The sequence below is a fragment of the Leiobunum rupestre genome, chromosome 2 (assembly GCF_980474605.1).
Source record: "Leiobunum rupestre chromosome 2, qqLeiRupe1.1.hap1, whole genome shotgun sequence".
Lineage (NCBI taxonomy): Eukaryota > Metazoa > Arthropoda > Arachnida > Opiliones > Sclerosomatidae > Leiobunum > Leiobunum rupestre.
In genome coordinates, this window is record NC_143385.1 from 93346062 (window position 1) to 93364836 (window position 18775).

The window sequence follows — 18775 nt, forward strand, 5'->3', positions numbered from 1 at the left end:
GTTACTAGTTGAAGGGGTAATGAGTTCAGTTGGTAGGAAAATACTTCTTTTGCTAAGTTTGTAATTAGTTGGTTTTTAGTAGTCAGGAAGTTACATATTATTTTTAAGTTGGTTTTAAGTAGTTAAATGTAAATGTCGATTCTGGTTTAGTTGGAAATAAGTTGATTAATAAAGACGATTTAAGTTATTTTTAGTAGGCATTTGTCCCAAATACAAACTGAAAACCAAGTTGAAATACTAGTTGTCGTAAGTGGTTTTTAGCCAACTTTTTTTTTGGTAAGGGATGGTAGCGTACTTACAAATGTTCTATAGGTAAGTTGGCTTATTCTTTGATAATTTTCACAATGCCCACAGTCATTGAATTGACTATAGCTAGTTTGTTTTCCAATATTAATTTATAATTCAGGGTTTGTTAGTTTAAGATTTAAAAAACTAGTTATATTGATTTTAAATCAACTTATTCTTGGTCCATAGCACAAAAATTCAAAATATGGATTTAAAGGAAATTTTTTTCTGAAATTAAAATAATAATATTATTCTATTTCATCCATTAAGTTGATGTTCTGGTACTTTTGTTCTGCTCAAGGCGATATCCAGTGGAACAATTCTCTACCTGTAAAAAATAAGATTACTTAGATACCAGTAGTTTATGAAATACAAAAGGGGTATAAATAGGCCATAAGTTTAACACAACTTATTGCCTATTTATAAATATACCATAAGTTGAGTTAAACCTTACACTTGACAAAGAATCTTATAAGATTCGAAACGTTGTGTCGTGCCGTCTAGATGTGCGTTTGTAGCATCACGGCTACCTTATATTTTAATTAAAAATATTTTAAATCGTCATGAGTTTTCCGTAATTTTATTTATTTCTATATTCTAAAAAAAGTCATTATTTAGTAGATTGTTTTATTAATATATGCTCTAAACATCTGTTGTATATTATCACAGTATCATAATTAAAAAAAATTGTTAGATAAACCTGTTATCAATAAACAAAAGTAGTTCAGTCGTCCTTTCAGTATCAGGCTCATCCTTCATGTCGTACAGTCACAATTAATTTAACTATCATGTTCATCCTTTGGAATTGGCATGAAAAGCATTTGCCCTCAACTATACTGCTGGGTCAAACGCAAAGTTTTCTGTGTTGGAATTTTGACACTATCAGGTACGTTATTAATTACACTGAAAAAATGTTCTTCAGAAAATTACTCCACATTATAATCTCAGAAAATGTTACTCAATAAGCAAAGATAGGTAATATAATATCCATAAGTATAAATATCACTGCATTTTTCCTCAGTGCCACCGTAAATTTAGGTTGATATCAATTGACAACAATGATGATACTGTATTATATTATATTTTATTTTACATTAAATAGTAGCCTAGGGGTTAGTCATTCCGCGTAATCGGTGTACAAGCCCGTAACTTTGACTGTACTAATGAGATTACGCGTAATCTTTAGTCTGGAAGCGTCAGACTCCTCAGTACTTCTCCTAGTACACCAGAGTGCTGCAGGTAGAACACTTCTACAGGCGCTGGTAGGCCAAAAATAGACCAATGGGAGGTTTAGAAGCGCATCTTCCAAATGCTTTTTCGGGCGATTGGATAAAGGTGTAAATATGTTTGTTTTTGCAACTGAAGCTCCAGGTTTCGTTCCAGGAGTGTTCAGTTGGAAAGGTCAGATTGACGGTTTTTTTTACTTATTTTGAATTTAAAAAGTTTGGAAAATAACCATATCGCGATAATTTTACCATTACTACGTATTGAGCGATAATTTGTTCTGAAGAATAAGTAAAACATTTACAAACTACGATCAAAAATTACTTCTTCACATCTGCCGCTTTGTCAATAACCATTGCTGGTGTAAGATAGCAGTGTGGAATTTTGTTTTAATTCTCCCATTGGTCTATTTTTGGCCTACCAGCGACTGTTTCACCCGCAGGACGAATGAATGCATTTTTATTTGCCAAATTTCTTTTCGAGCAGGAAGGAACAAAGCTCACAGGCTATAATTATATTACAAGTTGGAAATTTATATATTTATCTTAGATCTTATATTGAAATTGTTAAAATTATATATATTATACATATTACATACAAATTATTTAGACTTTAAATGTTATTTGTTGTCCTATAAATAAACATTTAGATTTTTATTCCATACTAACATTCTTATTTCTAGGACCAGTTAAGTTCCAGTTACTGAATTAATAACTTCAATATAAATGATATCAGGAAACTATAGAGGTATACACTGGCAATGTCTAAGGTACCATTGGGACGGTGATACGGAAGCGCGTCGAGAAAAAGGCGGGGCTTAACTACGTCAAGTGTTAAATTCATTGGCTAGAGGTTTGACGCGAAAAGAATGCGTCGTCATGGTAACAAATAGGTGATCTTTCCGCGCAAAGAGGCTTATAAAACAATGGATTTAAAAACCTCATTTTGTTATCTTACTTAATATTTTGAAGTAATTATAATGTTCTTCGCGAAAGAAGTGTAGTGATACCTAATTTCAGGTATTTGTATGGTTATAAAAGAGATAATCAGGTAAGCTAATAATAAATTAACCATGACTAGGCTTAATGACGAGTTTTCGTCGAATGAGGGTAGCGAGTCGCGAGAGTTTTTCTCGTGAGTTTTCCCGCTTTAAGACACACCCATTTCTACGAGCTTCATCACGGCCGTAAAAATCTTCGTTAGACATTCCAAGTGTTTACCTCTATAGTTTCCTGATCATATGAAGTCAGTCAACCTTTTATGCTGATAAATTTTTAAAAACATTTTTGCTTTTTATTAGTCTGAATTAAAGAAATTATTCTTTATTATGAACTGTTCAAATTCTTCTGTAATCTTCAGAATATCTTGACTTTTAAAATAACCCAAGGGCTGCGTTCAGAAACGCTCACCGGTGAAACCGTTGAGTCACCGCTGACACCGGTGTTTTACTGAACGGCATTTTAATTTCGGGTATTGACGTCACGATAGTCATCGGTGAGACACCGAAGTCACCGAAAGAGATAGTCGGTTTTTTCCGATGACTGACGTCATTACTGACGTAAAACTACTTTAATGATACGCTATTTAAAAAAACACCGATGACTGAATAAAAGCGTTCAGCAACTTATGACGTCATAATTATGAAGAAAAAGCTCATCGGAGGAAAATATAAATTCATCGGGTTTTTTTCCGTTGACTGTTTCTGAACGTACCACTAGTGACTCAACAGAGCCAAGTATAAACAAATTACTGCTAGCTTGTCAACAAATAAGGTATTTCAAATTCCCGCCAAATCGTAGATTTCCCTAAATATGAGTTAAAGCCGTAATTCACTTAGTTTAGCGTTCATAAACGAAAATTTAAGTAGCGTTGATGAACTTGTTAAATTTATAACATATTTATATTCAGTTTCGCCGTACTATATGCGTTGATGAACTATGGTTATAAAGAAAGACTTCGTTAAATTTGCATATATTTAAAACTTTATTAAGGCTTAAGCCTTAATAAAGTTTTAAATATATGCAAATTTAACGAAGTCTTTCTTTATAACCGTAGTTGTTAAATTTATATTTAAAGAAAACCATTTAATCGTCAAATTAAGTCTGAGCGCGATCCCAAAATTTTAAATGTCGGCGGGAAATTTGAATTCGGAAAGTTGAATGAGTTTAAAAACAATGATTAACGAGTGCAAATGTGCAATTAGCTTCATTTTTAGCTATTTCACTAAATTCCACTCAATTACTTCAGTTTCCAGCACTAAATAATATACATTAAATAGTTAGGCTCGTACTAAAAAAGTAGAAATTAAAAATTAATCTTTTAGAAAATATAATTTCAAAACGCCTGTAATTTTATTCTTCACGCATTGCATAGACGCGTACAGTGTAGCTCACCACCAGTTTTTAGCTTTATATTGCCTTCGCTAAAGGACTCCTGTAAAGGTTTCACACCTGCCGAATTTTTCTGCTCGAGGATAAGTTGACATAAACGTACTTTCGGTGAAATTTCAAGTTTAAGGAAAACTCTAGACTGCTTTCAAACTTTCACGATTTTTTCCGAACAAAAATCACGCTTTTGCGTCAAAACCAACCGGGAGAAGCTTCTCTATCGGCTTTTTTGTCACCTGAAGCAGATATCTAAATGGATTTGATATAGGCTTTTTTAAATAAAAGCCCGTCAAAAAAGCAAAAGCGAAAAGCCTGAAATTTATCGTCATTGAAAAAGGGGTATTCGTGCTAAAAGTAAAATACCGATATTTGTCCTAAAAAACCCCGTTTTTATTCACGAATTTTTCTTAAAAAAATTAGGCTTTCGCGTCAAAACCAACCGCGAGAAACTTCTCTATCGGCTTTTTTGTCACGAGAAGCAGATATCTAAATGGATTTGATATAGGCTTTTTTAAATAAAAGCGCGTCAAAAAATATCACATACACAGGTGCCTTTTTAATTAGTTTTATAAATGATTTATCTTTTAAATAGTGAAATGTGAAAGATCCAAACTTGATCTTTCAGGTTTTAAGTAGATTTAGTAACTTAAGGGTTTTCATGAGTTCTACTGTACAAAATCTTAAATTGTTTATTTACAAAATTGTTAAACAAAATCTTTTGGAAGATGACGTCATTTCTGGCGGCAAAATAATAATAATTCGTCTGAATGCTGGTAAGCTCTTCTGAAAAGCAGACTACATACAACTACAATACTAAATCAAGGAGGAAAGACAAGGAGAGCCACTCATTAACAAATCTGATTTCTTGAAACATGATTCGTAGCACTGCCAAAGATATTTTTTCTGCGAAATGGTGAAAATACGCTACTGTTTTTCTTCTGCTCTTCAAAATCTACACAATTGAAAACCAAAATAAGTCTTAAACGTTTCCGCAAGACAGTTGGACGGCGATAGCGTCGTTGTTTTTTTCTTCCATACTACAAAAGCTGAGTTGGCTCTCCTTATCTATCCTTGTTGGTTAAGCAGATATATTATTGAAAATTGGCCGTCAAAAGTGACTAATTTTCTAAAGACGTTTTCTGAACATGGGATTGTAACTTTCAATTCCCTTGAACCCTTTGAAACTTAATTGGGCGGGAAAATTCTTTCATTTATCACTAAGTTATTGTTTAGCTGTTCACATAGTACTGAATTCAATGGGTATAACTAAGGATAGTTATTGCGGTTACTTTTTCTGACTTAAGTGCTCAGGTAGGATTCTAGTATTTTAAGAATTAAAATGCATGGATTTATGTTTTCTTTTTTAACCTATGATGAATTAGTGAAAGTTTGGACACTATTTACATTTAGCCCTGCCAGATTGCTTGTACATTACTGAATACAATTTAAGATATTTTACTTAAGCCCCAATGTTTCCCCTTACCAAAATATAAGTTGTCTAGGAAATACTTAAAGTTGGTTTTAGTTTGTATTTGAGACAAATACTTAAAAAACAACTTAATAAAGACCACTTAAAGCCAACTTAAAAAATAATGTTATTTTATGCGATGGACTGCATTGTAAAGGATGATAAAATTGGTGAATAAGTAGATAAGTCCATAATGAAAAGGGATAATAAAGCTAACTGTTTCATGCGTGAAAATAGTGCCTTTGTATGTGGAATCACTTCGCTAATGCAACTTGTTTCTTTTTCTGCCATGAGAGTAGTTTCATAAATGCAACCCAATAATTCACAAAGCGGTTCAATTAGCAACCAATCGTTAGGTTTGAGCTTACTATTGCCAATAGATACTCCATCTGACTCAAACATCCCTGTTGCGGTAACTATTTAATCTTTAATTTCTATAATTCTTTTCAACATACAATGCGTGCTGTTCCAACAAGTTGGTTGGTTTTTAATAGGTTGAAGTGTTTTCTTTCCTTTGTCCTTAAAAGCTTTTTTAGAGCTATTTGGAAATGCACTTTGTATGTGAAATCATGAGAGACTAATACGGCTCTCGCAATCATATCCTTCACTGCTCGTTGATCTAATATTCCCTTTGTGACAACTAGATTGAGAAGGTGTAGGAAACAGTTGGCATCATCTATTTGACCGATTCGCATTGCTGCAACCATGTTTATCCCCGAATCCCGAAGAGCCAAGTGCAAAGATTATCTTTTCAAACCCTACTCATTTTGGATATTTTCAAGTACTTTATTAATACTTTGGCTGTCATGTCGAGTGTACACTGGCTTACACTCCAGCACTGCCATTTTTCTAGCCTTTGTCGGTTTTTCGAGGTAGTGTCCCACGAAGCTCAGATATGAATGGTGACTTGCCGACGTCCACATGTCGGTATCGAAATAATACCACTCCACATTTTCAAAAATTTGCTTTATTTTCCATTTAATCGCATTGTAAAGCAAGGACATGGTAGACAACCTTAGCTTCCCTTCATGGGGCATAGAATAGCGATGAGGATACTGATTAAGAACTTCAATAAAATGTCTGAACCTGGGATCGTCAACTGTTAGAAATGGAAGTGAAGCGTCAGTAAATAGATTGTAAACTGACTTGCTCTTTTGCAGTGTTCTTTCTTTTTCCTTTTCTGATTGTCTGACGCTTCCCTAGCAGTCTTTTCATGATGTGGATGAAGTCGTTATAAATGGTCCCAAAGAGTTTTAGTTGATGAAAGTGTTATTGCCAGAGTCTTACTACAGTGAATACATTTTGCACAATTTTTGTTGTTAGGTATACTCTCAAAATGATCCCAAATTACAGATAATTTAGGCGCCATGGTATTATATACTGTGCCGATGTTCCTTAAAGATAATTTTTAAAAAAGTCCAAAATCAGTTGCACCCGACGTATCGACTGCCAATAACTACAATAATTTAAAGAGAACCGGAGTGAACGGTTGTGCCGGTGACAATCATATACCTATCCTACGCTAAAAATAATGAGTATTGCCCAGAAACCTTTTCGAGCAGGAGAACGAACACTGGCTGTCTGCGTCAGTTTTTTTAACGATAATATTTGTTTTTTCGAAAAAATAAACCCTGACTTTTTTTTTAAAAACCCCGAACTCAAAGATTTCCCACCCTGACCCAATCGGGGACGGGGATGAAAACCCGGGGATCCCCGACTGTCAAGGTCCCCGTACGATCCCTAATTAGTAAAAGTTGTTCATAAATGAAAATTTAACCATATTTGCCTCTTCGCCTTACTTTACTTTTAGAAATCTTAATATATTATAATCCCCTTTATTTCTTAATGTACTATTTAAAATGTAGGTTTTGAACAAACATGGATTTTCGAACGTCAGTTCAAACAGCTGGAGTTGACACTATTAATAACCTTAGAGCTGCGAGAGAAACTTTAACAGACAGCTCTGAGAGAACTAGAAATTTGGAATCTGAAATATCAACAAATTTTGGAAGACATTTACTAAATAATGTAGGGCCTCATCACAGAAATCAAAAAAGTGCAAAGCCAAGAACTTTAACCATTCCTATCATATGTTTGGGAGCACCAGCCACCGATACGAAAAAACTCTATGTTTCTAAATTGAAAAATTACGGCTTAGGTAAGCTTGTGAATTTAACATTTTTTTCCTTAAAGGTTGACTAGTGAAAAATGTAGTCAATTCAAATTTTTGCTCTTAAAGCGTATTTATTTTCATGTAGGTGTTTGATAAAGTTATGAAACAAGTAATTGATTTAAAATTACTAAATTTTAAACTTGTCTTCTTAAATAAAGGGAATTTTTTTTTAAAGGTCACTCATTTATCACTGATATTGTTTTCGTCATTACCCATTTTCACCCAAAAGTTAAATATTTGCTACGATTACATAGTGCACAGGATCCTTGTCAATGAATAGATCCACAAAACTAACTGATTCTGCCCAAAAGGCAGTGATCTACCCCGACCCTAGCCCCCTATTTTTGCCCTTACTCCACTTGTTTAAATTTATCACTTTGGCAACATCTGTGTTACATTATAGCTGCGTGTTGCTTTAATAAATATAGAATGTTAAAGACCAAAAGTTTTTTTTAGAAGTCATTGGTGACTTAAGGCTGGGTACTTGGCGGAAATGTTTGATTTGCGACCCCCCCCCCTCCGAGCCTTTACAATATTTTACCACTTTTGTTGTTGTGCACCTCCCTCGAGCCTTTAATTTTTTTCTACTTGGTTTTTTTTTGCACCCCCTCAAGCTCTTAAAATGGCACCTGGGGTGGTCCTCCCCACCCTTATGCTGCCACTGAGAATAGTCTTAGTCAATAATTCAACATAGTCAAAATTGCCACTGATCAGTAGTTTATAATATTGTTGGCGACGCAATTGGTCATTTTGGGCAATGCTGCCAAATTTTGATTGACCAAATATGGCCAACCCTCAAATTATTTCTTTTTCAAACAGAAAATTTTGTTGCGTAGCTAGCTTTCGTCTAAGACTATTAGCAAAACTAATTGCAAAATGTCTGTTCATAGCTTGGCCAAAAAGATGGCAGTAATTTTTATTAAGTAGCTTGCTTTCATCCAAGAAGATGAAACAAAATTATATTTTAGAATTTGAAAAAACCGCAAATTTTAAATTATGATGCATAGAAATTAAAGGAGGAATTTGTCCCAGGCTTGGGAAAAACCTGGCTTTTTCTAAATATTAATTATTTAGCCAGTATGATTTCTAAATGTAAGTTAAACATTAAACATAGACTAAAGCAAAGGTTATTTAATGTATATAGTAATAATTTAAAAAATACTTATTATTACATAATTAGTGAAAATTAACTATGAATAATTTTTAAAATATTTCATATAGGATCAATTTAGTCTGACAACTATTTAGCTAGGCTTATGATGTCATAAATCTATTTAATAGAAAATGACTGCTAAGAATAAGTAGCTCAGGATGTTTTTAGAATTTAATTCCAAACAATTAGCTTTACAGTAAAACCGTATTTTTAGATAAACATTTCATTCAATTTTGTTCTATTAATTGCAACACATCTATGAATGCCGTATTGTATGTCTGTAGTTTAACTGCTTAAGAGAAAAAACTAATTATGAGTGTATACTTGGTGCAACCATTATGAGTATCAAGGAGTAATTTAGTCACCAAAACTGAAGTAATTTTCTTAAGAAGATTTTAACTAAGTATATATTTCCTGAATCAGAAAATAAAACTGTCGAGATAAATTTGAAACGTATAACTACAATTTTCAAAATCTGTTATTATCCTATTAACTATTTAAAACCAGTGGATGTAGGCAATTAAAATAGCAAATGGAAAAAGCGAACTGCTTAGCTATAGTAAAGTACTCGAGGTACATGTAGGGTTGGTTATTAAAAAAATGATTTAAAACAAATAATTTTTTTTATGAAAACTTCCAGGTTAGAACTTTTTTAAATAAGCTCAACTGTATTAATAGCAGAAATTATTTTTCTGGGTTTGAATTTTAGTCTGGGCTAGACATTCTAAATTTTCTGTTTCACCGTTTTTATTGCAGTTGTCAGTGCTCCATGCAAAAGCCCCCATCTCCCCCCTCATAAAATTGCCTTTTTTATATATTTTTGTTATTTATTTTTTTAAGAAATAAATTTTCTCCTTTATGAAAACTTGACTCGTACTTTGTGCAGGTCACTATTCCAGAGAAATTGATGGACAAAATAAAGCATCATTTTCCGTAAATCAATCTAAAGAGTACTTCATATCACAGTTAAGAGCACTGTTTCCCCGACTAACCGATGAAGATTTCGAATTGCACAAATCAAATAAGAAAAAAGAATTAACGAAGCTACCAGATGACATTGATACAGCTGAGAAAGTGAAGACCTTTTTGAAACGTTCCCGATTATATTTGGTGCCTAAAAGAAGTATCTGTGAAACACAGGAAACTTTGGCTCAGTCAACAGTTGAGGATTCTCAAATAGAGCAACGATCACAAGCAATTCGTAAGTGTACCATTTTTGATACACCTTAAGTTATTATTTTTCTTGTTATAAGGAACTAGACTTCAAAGGCTTCAAATTGATTTTAAATAAAACATAATTTATTAAGCAACTCATGTTCTTTCCTCTGAAAACCTATGGCCAGAATACTGTGAAGGGTCCCCACAGCTTACCATTGGGTTCTCAGTGGGTTATTTCATACATCTCAATATTTATAATTCCATTAATTTACATTGAAAATAAAACCAGTAATTAAAATTAGTTAAAATTAAATTATTTTCAAAGTGCTTTATTTTTTTATTCAAGTCTTCAGGAAATTAATTTAATTATTTCTTTACTGAAAATTTGATAGAATCTAGGTAGCTACTAGTGTTCCACTGAAGCAGGGTTGGCAGTTTTTTGATTTAAAAAAAATCAAATAAATCGATTTTTTTTATTTAAATAGGATTTTTATTGATTTTTTATTTATTTGATTTTAATTAAAATTTCAAAGTTTTATATTTTACCTAAATCAAATATGTTTTAATTTTTAAAGACTAATGTGTATAATGAATTTGTTAAATTTAAGCTAATAATCATATAGAAGTTTTTATTTTTTAAAACCTATTTCGGTACTTTACTAAAGAAATTCGGCGTAATCCCCAGCCACAGGTAGAATCAATTGCAACATTAGCGGGTAAATACAAGAAATATTATAATTAAACCTAAATTATAGCAATTGGCGAGGTTTTGTATTTTTCAAAAATGCTATACAAAAAATGGTTTAAATCAATGATTTAAAAAAAACTCATTGATTAAAATTGCGATTTAAATCGTGATTTAAATCAGCCAACCCTGCACTGAAGAAATTAAAACTCACCCGCTAAAAGACGAAGCGTCAAGCATTGTTTATCTTTCTTTCAGTTTATACATTTGCGAAAAAATTCTATCATATTCTGAATACAAAAGTCAGATCAGGAAATTTTTGTAAATTGCCAATTGGCATATATTTGAACTTGCCATATTTACTAATGGTAATAGAATATATATATTTTTACATTGTTATAAGCTTATTGGTGTTTTTACGTAGTTACGAATACTGAGCAATCCCTCCATTTAATTCAGGCACTGGTGTGTAGCTGAATAGCTGCCAAGTAGGGCTGTCATCTATTCAAACAGTACTTGAAAAGGGTCTCGCCCATTCCTAAATGCACAGGGCCTCACTTGCTAGAAATTAGTTTTTTTTATGAAGTTTTTGAAATTTAAACTAAATATCCATTTTCAATGTTTAGGAGGTTCTGGAATAACATTATCAGATGATGATTCGTTATTTGAGTTTGACTTAGCTGCAATGCATTCAGGTTGGTAAAGCAGCATTGTTGTTTTTAATTATTAGAAAAAATACAAAAATGAAAATAGTCTGGAGTCTCTGGACAAATGTGATCACAATAAGCGGCATGTATTGTTTAAATTACTCATTCAAAATGAAAGTTTTTTCTGTTTTAAATTGTGACTGTCAATGTTACTAATGTTTAATATAATTTTATCTAAAATAGTATTATTGATGAAACTTACGTCGTTAGTTGTAACCATTTTATAAATTTTTACTTATTTAATGTCAAGTTAGAGATGAAATCAGGTGAAATGACTGTTTTAATGTTAGTGACTTATCTTTGTATAGTTTAAAAAAAACATTTATTTAAATGAAGTAGAACGATCTTATTGCTTATCGGTAGCTTAGACAGAAATCCTTCAGTAAAGTGATGGATAGGGGTGGGTTACACTTTTGTTGTCCTAGAGCCTGGCTCCTAATCATAAACTCTAAACTCGCTGTGATCTTTGTTCACCACTCCGATATAAGTTTTGGTAATGATTTTCAAGTGTCATACTTTGCCAGGGGTATCGCCAGCCCTCTAAATTCCAAAGTTAGTGTTAAAACATTCCAGGATACTTATGTTTAATTTTTTACGGAATTTAAGTGATATTTGCTTTAAGGTGAAGTCTTATAATTATAAACATATTTAAATGGCAAAAACATTTAATACCATCCATTAGCGGCCTAATTAACAGCTGCAAGATGTTAAACTAAATGAATTTCTAACCGCTTCAATGTCCTAACAAAAATATAAACTCAACACTAATGGCTTATCGAAATTCCCAATTACGTTTGTGTCAATTTTTTTAGGTCTGATCCTAAGTTAGGGGATTGAAATATGAATCAGCTGCGAAGTAATTTTAATAAAAAATCATATATTTATTGATGAAGGACTTTAACAAAATTTATAGATTAATGACACAAATATATTTACATCTCCTTCATCTTCCCCATAAATGACATCTCTTTTAGCCGAGGCTTACGCCATTCAATTGGACCAACTGCATTCTGTTACGCCATAGAAGGGACTCGAGTTCTGATGCTAGACTCTCTTCTTTTTTTACGCGGAGTTTGGACTGTATACTCGATGATCGGTTTAACTGGTCTGATGTCACAGGCCTTCTGCGGAGAAAGGAACATTCGACCTTAACCCCCCAGGGGTTCCTCCCACAGACCCCGTCATTAGCTATTCTTAGCTTTTTAATGACAAGATAAAACCAGTTCATTGCAACACGTATACAGCCTCCTGAATTTTCGAAGTTCTGTCAAAATGTTTTGCCTTGTTTTGTCTTTCTCTGTCCTTCCCGAAGGATTTTATAACACCTTATAAATAACCATGAAAGGCCGTTGCTCTCTTCATTCTCTCTGTACTGTGCATTGAGTCAAAATTGACAGTAGAATGTTACCAAAACATCAGGAGGCTATAATTGCTTTAATATTTTCTTTAACTTAATTCTTGGATGATGATTAACTACATGAGAGTGCATGAAAATTCAAGTGTCATTTATATTTAATTTTTGGTAAAAGTTAAGTGTTAAATCGGATTAGTCATTCTTTTTTCAACTACTAAACATTCATAGTTTCACCTTTATGTCTTAGCCAAGAATTATTTTTATTCAGAATAATTCGTTTTCCAAATTTTTTTAATATTGTTAAAATTGAATATTCAACAGAAATGGATTTCATGGAGATGTGGGTCTGCACGTTTTCATAAAATTTTATTTATAATATTTTCTATTAGCCTTATATATCTAATGGGTTCTTGATGTTACAAGATTGATTTTACTAACAATTGTAAGTTTTTAACTATCTAAGATTATTTTGCACATTTATTAGGTGGAATGGTGTCTCAAACCAGAAATAATTTAAGCCACTCATCTACTACAACAGAACTAAATCTCACTACTGTAGGAAGTTCTATAACAAATACAAAACACAAAGAAGAAATTATGGATTCCCTTAACGAGAAATTGTGTAAGTATTATATCAAAAATTACTTAAAATAGGAGTATCTTTTTTTGCCAGTCCAATACATGTACATACTCAATAAGTTTAGTAGAAAATTTAAGTAGCTTAGAAAATAGATATGAAAAGGGCATGCCCAATTAAAATTAGTCTTCAAAATTCAACTTTACTACAAAGGCAGTAAATCATAGTAACTTAAATTTTGGATCAAGAATGCTAATGCTTTGAAATTTTATTAAGTGTTACTAAGTAAAAAATAGCTTTGCCACGGCTGTACTTTGCTATACTTTTAACAGGAGCAGACAGTGGACTTAGTGGTAATTCAGACACTGGCCAAGGGCCTTCTTCAAGGCCTATTTTAATCTTGTATTTAAGCAATATAGTTATAAATAGGTTTAAATTGGTTGTTTAGACATAGCCACAAGTTTGTTTGATTTCAATCAGCAGTGTTCCTAAAAAGCCATCTTTTTTAAGAAAACTTCGAGCCAGTGGCAATTAGTGGATGAAGGGGAAATATTGCATTTAAAATGTTAAAAATGATAAGTTTGATAGTTTAACTTAAATGTTCATTTGCTATATGTGGTACAAAACAAAAACACTTTAAAATAGTTTTTATTTATCATAAAGTTGGTCTGTTTGATACTAAGAATATTTACGTAAATGACAATGAAAAATAGCCCAAGCTATAGACCTAGTAATAATATTATCCCCAAAATAGCTCAATTTGTATTTGGGACAAATGCCTACTAAAAATGACTTAAATCATCTTTATTAATCAACTTATTTCCTACTAAACCAGAACCAACATTTACATTTAACTACTTAAAAGCAACTTAAAAATATGTAATTTCCTGACTACTTAAAACCAACTAATTATAAACTTAGCAAAAGCAGTATTTTCCTACCAACTGAATAACAACTTATTACCCCTTTAATAGTAACTTGAAATATGCTGACAACTTGAGCCTACTTAATACCAACTCAATATCAACTAATAATGTGTATACAAACTAAATACAAACTGAAATCCAACTTATTTTTTGGTAAGGGAGGTTCTATTTACAAAATAATTTCAGTCAATTTTATAAAAATTACGCTGCTATAGGAAGAAAATAAATTTACACCATGTAGTGGCAGTTGTGTGTAACTGTGATGCCATTAGGTTATTACTTTCTCTATTTCTTCTTTTAAAGATGGCTGTGGTTCTAAGTTAGCTGAGGTCATCAATGACCCAGTTCATTCTGATTATGCACAAAAGGGGGTCAAAATAAGGGTAAAAAAGATTTATTCAGAAAATAGGTTGGGATCTGGAAAGTTTCAAAGTAAGGGTGTTTCCTTTGGCTGTGTTAAAATTTGAAAAATAATCATAAATAAATTTTGAATTTAAGAAACTGTCAATATGAAAATTTATATTACCAAGAACAGATTTATGTATTAAGAATGTGTTATTAGCCTAATTCTGGTTTCATGCTGTTCTATATTTTTTTTTACGGGAGGTACTATGATTTACACACCCACCTATTAAGCAAAAGTGAAACTTCTACATTAAAATTTTCCTCATAAACAATGGCGCCTTAAAAAGGGCAGAGCATCGGTATAACAACATAGCCTAAGTTTTATCATGTAAATTTGTTCTAGATATGGAAATTGGTTAATATACTGGTTTAAAAATTTTTTTGTTTACAAATGAAAATCTTGAAAGGTAAAATAAAATATCAAACTTCATATTTAAGCATTTTTTTTCATGGTAGTTTTTATTAACCTATTAAATTTTGCCCGAGAAACTGTTTGGGGAATCTTTCAGCTAAAATTTCCTTGAAAAGCAGTGAGTTAATATATTTTGATAAATAAGGGTGATACATAGCACTTACAAATTAAACTTAATTCCACTATTGTTTGTCCCCTTGCCAAAAATAAGTTGGATTTCAGTTTGTATACACATTATTAGTTGATATTCACTTGGTATTAAGAAGGCTCAAGTTGTCAGCATAATTCAAGTTACTAGTTGAAGGGGTAATAAGTTGTTATTCAGTTGGTAGGAAAATACTTCTTTTGCTAAGTTTGTAATTAGTTGGTTTTAAGTTGGTTTTACGTTTGTGATTTTATTGCAATAAGGATTAAAATGTTTTAACAAATATTTTTCTACTGGATAACTTAATAACAACTAAATGCCACAAATTATAGCTTTAAATTGAAAAGTTTTTATTAACTTTCGTTCCATCTTGAATCAACAACGATTTTATAAAACTTGAAGCACCTCTTTCAAAATTTTTCCTCAAACATTTTAATAAGGTCAGTGTTATCTTTACAACATTCAGGGGCCAGAAACGTGCTGGGCTTAAAAGATATAAAGTCAGGTTGGGGCGGGAAGCCTATAATCTAGGTTTAGTTGGAAATAAGTTGATTAATAAAGATGATTTAAGTTATTTTTAGTAGGCATTTGTCCCAAATACAAAGTGAAAACCAAGTAAAATACAGGTTGTCGTAAGTGGTTTTTAGCCAACTTATTTTTTGGTAAGGGTCATTTCAAAACACTTTCAACTTAAACAATTTTTATTGATAATTTTGACAAGAACAGAATTTTTAAGGAAAATAAAGCTTTGAAAGTTTACTACATAAGGTTTTATTCTAATCACAATGAAACAAATTCTTTGGATTTACTATTTTTATTTTATCTTTGAAGTGAAGTTTTACTTTATAATGTTTCAAGCATGAATTTACCATAACCTCGAACCAATCGAAAAGTAGCTTTCCCTTACCAAAGTTTGATTTTAGTTGGTATTTAGTTTGTATACACATTATTAGTTGATATTAACTTGGTTTTAAGTAGGCTCAATTAAGTTGTCAACATATTTCAAGTTAATAGTGAAAGGGTTAATAAGTTGTTATTTACTTGGTAGGAAAATACTTAATTCTTTAAAATTGTTATTAGTTGGTTTTTAGTAGTCAGAAAATTACATATTACTCTTAAGTTGGTTTTAAGTAGTTAAATGTAATGGGCCTAGTTCTGGTCTAGTTGGAAATGAGTTGGTTATTAAAGATGATTTAAGTTAGTTTTTAGTATGCATTTGTCCCAAATACAAACTTAAAACCAAGTTCCTAAACAAATTATAATAGTTGTTTTTAAGTGGTTTTCTTATTTTTTTGGTAAGGGTTGTATTTATATGTTTGAGAAAACAAAAATATTGCATATTTAAAATATTACTTTATCGCCTTTTTTTAGGTTCATTAAACAAACTATTAGGAGGAATTAAGGAACAGAAGACTTTGTATTTCAAAAGGGAAACTGCATTCGAAGAGTTATTCGCAGCATATACCACACATGATGACATATTATATGGTGGAATTTTTGTTAACTTCATTGGTGAAAATGGGATAGATCTAGGAGGCTTAACAAGGGACATTTTCACTCTATTTTGGGAGAAAGCATATGAAGAATATTTTATAGGAGAGGATGCGAAAATCCCTTATTTACCACCAGATAAATTTCACACACTTGGATTAATTATTTCTCATTATGTCTCAGTGACCAAAAGTTTCCCCCACAAAATTTGTAGATCAACATTTATTTCAGTTATAAAATCAGCTGCTGCTGTTTCGGAAGAAATGCTATTTGAAGATTATCTTTTGTTTTTGACACCAATGGAAAGAATGATGTTGACTAAACACTTGGATGATACCAAAATTTCATAAATACCACCTGAATTAATGGACTTTTTTTCACACAATGAGATGTCGACTACACCAAAGCCTAAGGAGCTTAAACAGCAAATAATAAGTTTGGCAAAATCAAAATTAATTAGAGGGCCAATTTATTTAATGCAAATACTTATATCTGGATTTCCTAAGCAGCATGGTTCTTTCTGGGACTCATTGACAATAGACGATATGATTCTCTAAGACCCACAAATGAAAAGGTCTTAAATTGTTTTATTACGGATTCATTGTACGGACAGTTAAAACGAGATGAAGAAAATGCTTTTTACTATTTGAAGAGTTAAGAGTTTGAATAGTCAAAATTTGGTCAAATTTTTAAGGTTTGTAACTTGAAGTACAGTTCAACCAGAAATAATTTATGTCACTTTTACTCACGATGATGGGTTAAACAAAATTCCTAAGGTCAAGACATGCACTAAAACTTTGCTAATTTCAGTTCACTTCTCAAGTGTACAAGAATTTAGTAACGTTTTCAATGAAATTTTGCAAGAGAAAGAGAGTTTTCAGATTTTTAAAAACTGTAGTCATTTACTTTTTTATACTTGGTACAATGTGTTTTAAAGTAATGTGGTTTAAATGTTTTATCCAGCCATATGTTAGTGAAATGTTGACGGTTTTTCTTATTCCTCAGCAGTCAAATGGATGATTTTGTTAATGACTCATTTTCTTATAACGTTTCTCAGTATTGAAATGAAAAACCTTCAGGAGTACTACATAATCAATCTTCTTATGTTAATGCATAAAATTAAATATAATAGAGCCAAGGTATAAACAAAGAATGATGAAGACCTTGTTTATGAAACAAGGTCTGCTAGACTGAACTTTAGGAGAAAGAATAATACAATAGAGGAAAGTGTCAGGCATAACGGCATGTCGATATGGAATAAATTGACACTTGACCTTAAACAACGAGATAATCCACAAATTTACCTTTAAGAATAGTGTCCTAGAAAACTAAATAAACATAATGCAAAATATTTTAAAAATTTATGAACTACTGTCCTGAAAATCCGGCCTTCTCCAGATCTAAATTTATTTTGTCTTTGCGTTTTGTTTAATGGATAGCCTAAGTTAATTTTATTTAATCGGACACTACTGTAAATCAGTTCAAATATTTCTTAAGTTATTTTAATATGACTGAGCAAATATTTTTGTTGCTGAGTGTTAGTGGCAAAGAAAAATGGTTTGAAATATTTCAACCCAGTTTTCCCCGAATTCTGACTTTAATTTTAGACAATATCACATTAACTCACCACGTAGAACTTCAAAGGAAAGAATTATTATAATTCTTCACGGCACTATCATCTGCTGTGGGATTGTAACTAGCTTCATCATTTGTCTGATTTAAAAGGCATCGTGAATTACGTACTACCCTAACTCTGCCCTACCTTTAAGAAAATATTTTTGCCAAAAGGTAATTTAGAGCTATTAATAATAATACATAATTGGATATTCCTACTATGTTTAACAAAGTTTTTAAAGAGAAGTCCATTTAGAGGTACATCAATATTTTGTCAGAGGTTCGTGAAACTATGAAATAATTAATATACATTTAATTTTGATTAAAATTAAACCTTCGATTAAAAATTTTAAATTTCAGATAGTAATTTTTATAAATAAACAATATTTACATTAATTATTCCAATTTAGTAACCTGATATTAAAAGCATACACTTTCTGTATACTCTTTAACATTATTGTTAGATGACCGCATCATCAAAACGGATTGCGCCAATCGTTTTGCAAAATTTCCATGCCAATTAAATTTCTAGTAAGTTTCATAGTTTTTGCAATAAAGGTTTAGCGTAACTATGAGGGCTTGGCTATATAGTAGCAGATGAGTGCATTTAA